General features: G+C 39.6%; 1 protein-coding gene across 2 annotated transcripts in view; it reads left to right on the top strand.

Annotated features, from left to right (window-relative positions):
• The window catches only part of Frmpd4 (FERM and PDZ domain containing 4), a 992697-nt gene that overhangs the window by 97253 nt on the left and 890982 nt on the right, over positions 1–4462 (top strand). The window lies entirely within an intron of this gene.

Genomic DNA, 4462 nt, shown 5'->3' with positions numbered 1-4462 from the left:
AGAGAGAGAGAGAGAGAGAGAGAGAGAGAGAGAGAGAGAGAGAGAGAGACCAAAAAGAAGAAGGTGGAGGAAGAAGAAAAGGAATAAAAGAAGAAAACATAACAGAAACTCTTGTGGACTTGGCTTTAGAAGTTTTTTTATTTTCCTTTTGGTTTTGTTTTGGTTTTTGCTACTAAGAAATGATTGAAGAGGAAAAACAGGTAAAATCAGTTTTGATCAACAGTTCCATAGTGGCGCTTCAAAAGATACTTGTGCAAATGAAAAAGCAATTGGAAGATAATATTTGCAAAACATGTACTCAACAAAAGAATTGTATCTTGATTATATAAAGGACTTTTGTAATTCAGTTGACATGAGCACAATGCAATGGAAAAATATGCTTTGTGAACAAAAATTTATGGAGAGCAAATACACCCACGAAGAATAACAGAAGTAGTAAGATAAACAGCGCAGAGGATTCAGGTATGCTAGGAACAAGAACAAATTGCAAGGATGCTTCAAAACAGTGGTTCTCAACCTGTGGGTCATGACTGCTTTGGTAAACCTGTCTTAAAAAATATTTGTTATGATTCATAATAGTAGGAAAATTACAGTTATGAAGTAGCAATGAAAGCAATGTTATGGTTGTAGCTCACCCTAACATGAAGAACTTTATTAAAGAGTCAGAGCATTTAGGAAAGTTTTGTGAGTTAGACACTACCTATAATAATTAGATTAAAACTCAAGTGGTATGAAAAACAAACCGGAGGGACATAAGACCCCATAACTGACCTTTGAGCTGATGATAGATGCTTTCCAGTTTTATGATCACTGGCCATAGAGTCAGTGAGCCTATCAACTGGGACTCCTGCTTTTTCTGAAATGCACTTTCATTACTTTCTCCGTTAGAGAAAAGTAACTACTCTTTTTGATCAAAGTTCAGGGACAAATAGCCATCAGTGGGACTGGAGATGCAGCTCAGTTAATAGAGTCATTGCCTAGTGTTTCTGAAGCTCTAGATTCGATCCCTAGCACTGTATATACCAAAATCATCAGGTTACAAGCATGCCATCTGGCATTTACAAGGGTTCTTTGGATCAAGTTCATGTCTTCAAGGACTAAGATACCTCCCCTGCCTTATGTAATAGATTTATTGTTTCTTTTCTTTTTTTTCCATTGAAAACTCCATATTCTAACAAGAAAGATAACAATTTACTTACTTTGAATTTTATAACTGAAAGCTTGCTATGGGGAAGTTCACTGTCCAGGACTTCATGAACAAAGTGAACAAAATGTGATACCCTCCCTGGGTACATACTCCAAAGACTGTATATCTTACCATGAAGATAGTTGCATGTTCATGCTTACTCATTGTTGCAATGTTCACAATAATATTAAGAGGGACTGGAGAGATGGATCAGTTGGTAAACTGCTTGCCATATAGGCAGAAGGATCTGAGTTTGAACCTCTATCACTGTGGAAACAGCTGAGTATGTTGCTACATGCCTATAATCTTAGCACTGGGGAGGTACAAATAGGAGGATCCTGGGAATTTTCTGGCCATCAGATATAGACAAATTGATGAGTCTCAGGTTCAATAAGAGACCCTGTCTAAGGTGGGAAATGGTAGGGAAATTCTGGCCTCCATGTGCATGTGTGTGTATACATATACATATGTGCATGCATGAGAGTACTCACAGACACCCAAACCAAAAATTAAAATAATAGCACCAAAAATGAAACAAGAACCATTACGGAAACGCAACCAGTTTCCATATACATGAACAGATGATTGAATAACAGTAATTCTGACACTTCCTAATGTTGCAACCCCTTAATAAAGTTCCTCATGTAGTGGTGACCTGCAACCATAAAATTATTTTTGTTCCTACTTCATAACTGTAATTTTACTACTGCTACAAGTTACAATGTAGATATGTGTTTTTTTCATGATCCTAGCAGATACCCCATGAAGGGGTCATTCAACCCCCAAAGGGATAGCAACTTGAAAGTTGAGAACTACTGGTATAAAGAAATACAGTACAGATACCAGATGAAATTCTACTCAGCAGTTAAGACAAGTTAAATTATATAATTTGTGGGGCATACGTAAAGAGTATTTTAGTAAGCAAAGTGACCCAGACACAGAACGACAAAATTTACACATCTCTCATTTTTGGGTCTTAAGTTTTGGTGTTTATATGTATGTATAAGTTGGTGTGAAATTGGGAATAGGCTGTGACGGGAAAGGCAAAAGGACACAAGTGACCTGAAAGTAGGAAGGAGGCTACTGGTGGTAGGTGGAGTGGCAGGGACATGAGGGAGAAGAGACAATGAGGAGAATCATCAAGAACAAATATTTTGAACAATACCATAAAGAAACTGAATACTTTGTATACTGATAAGAACAACAACTCGACCCCTCAAAAGAGAAAAAAAAACAACAAACAACACAAAACCTAACAACTAAAACTTGTTATTCCCATCAGGTTTGTCCTCTCTCAGCAACAGTGAGTGCAGGTAGCTATGGATGGAGGCATTTACTGAGATTGCAAAGTACTTCAGGGGCACTGAGAAAGGATGCTTTGTTTCTTTGGAGGAAGTGGAAGATATCATAGGAAGTGGACTTTAGTCAGGCAGAAGGAAAATGGAGATCTACTGGGCAAGAGGAGGAAATCTTACAAACATTTAGAGATAGAAAGAAAGCCCTGACTGAGTTCTACATTGTCCTCCAAAGTGAGCAGGGAGTTGTGCTGACACAGCTGACCATTTGAGGAATTTCCCTTTAATTTGATCAACCCCAGTCTCAAGAAAATTTCCCCTCTGCTGTGGTTCTCCCTTAGGCACACCATTCATTTTAATGAGGTGTCATCACCATGTGTGTGTGTTCTCTGAAATGTGCTTTTGCTTGTGACACCATCCACTTAATTTTCCCAGTAGAGAGAGACTGTTCATAGTGTATTTAATTGAAAAGATTTTCCCCCCAAAAACTCTTTTGTACAGAAATCTAAGGTTCTCAAGGAAACATTCCAACTGGGGTTGGTTAAGGGTTACATAACTAGGCCTAGGATTTACTTCCTCATTATCTGTGCCTTCATTTGCTTTGCTGTCAAAGATCAGCTAGGAAGAGTTCTCTGGAACAAGCCAGGTTTTCAGTGAAATGACTGCAACCAAGGTAAAATAATGACTGGAGAACCAAGGAGACATGAGCGTATTCCAGATCTGTTTTTGTACACTGTGATGGCAAGAAATTTGGCAAATGTCATTGGAGAATGGATTTTTTTCCCCTCATGTTAAATGTGTCCCTATTTTGACAAGTCTAATTAGCCACCTGCACTTGGACAAATGAGTTGTGTATTTCACCCTAAGCTTCGACTGTTTGCCTACCATCTGCCTTAGACACAGAGCTATCTCAGTTAGAAGGCTCTCACAGGACATTTTTCCTCCTTGGAACAACCTGCAGAACAGAAAGCAGTCTGGCCCACTGGCTTTATTTGGAGTTGATTCTGCTTCCCAGGGGTCAGGAGAGTGGTTTGACAATACCTACAACAATTTTGGTGTCACAGGAGAAGAAATGCTATGATCATGTCATCAAGAGTATCCAGGAATGCTGCTGAACAGCCAATGTATAGTACAGCCTCTCACCACAAGAACAAGTCTCCAGCCTACACTGTTAATGCCATGAAGGGTAAGAGTTCCAGGTCTGGAGAAAAGGAACCATTGCCTGTCACCCAACAGAGCATTACCCAAATGTTTCCTCTTATGGAAAATGGGTGCTTTCTAAATACTTTGTGCATTAGCATTTTCCTATGGAATTGAAATACTGAGTAGGGTCTAGTATTAAAATTGGCAGCTTTCAAATTGCTCCAAGGTAGATGTGTTAAATCTCAAATTTGGATGATGCTCAAGAATGCCAGCAGAGATGTGCAGCATCACTTGGAAATCGAGGAAGGATGTGAGAAGTGTGTGCAGGTGGCTTCATTCCATCTTGGCATGCCAAATACCCCATAGTGAATTCTCCCATGGGAAAGAGCAAGTATTCATTTTCATCTGAGGCAAATGCTGAAATGGCAGATTGGCCTCTTCAGACCTCCAGAAGCTGCTATTTCACTCTGAGTGTTATATCACTTTGATTTCAACTACACGGGGTTGTCCTGATTCAGGGAGGTCAGCGGCAGAGCAGCCATCAGAAAGCATCTTTCTTGAGCTTGTCCATTGCCAACCCTGATGGCTTCTTTCTAAAAGGAGTGGCCTCTGCATCTTTGATCATGATCAGAGGGGGAAAAATCCTGTTAATAATTTACAAAAGGCAGAGCTGTTCCTTTTTTGTATCCTCAACCCTCCTGGAACATGTGATTGTTTATGCATATCTGGTTTCCAAGTAGCCAAGTGATGAAATATGATTGGCCAGCTAGTATTGATTGCTTCTCTCTCTCTCTCTCTCTCTCTCTCTCTCTCTCTCTCTCTCTCTCTCTCTCTCTCT

Source organism: Grammomys surdaster, unplaced genomic scaffold, assembly GCF_004785775.1.
Source record: "Grammomys surdaster isolate TR1022 unplaced genomic scaffold, NIH_TR_1.0 131, whole genome shotgun sequence".
NCBI lineage: Eukaryota > Metazoa > Chordata > Mammalia > Rodentia > Muridae > Grammomys > Grammomys surdaster.
This window is presented reverse-complemented; position numbering and strand designations above follow the sequence as displayed.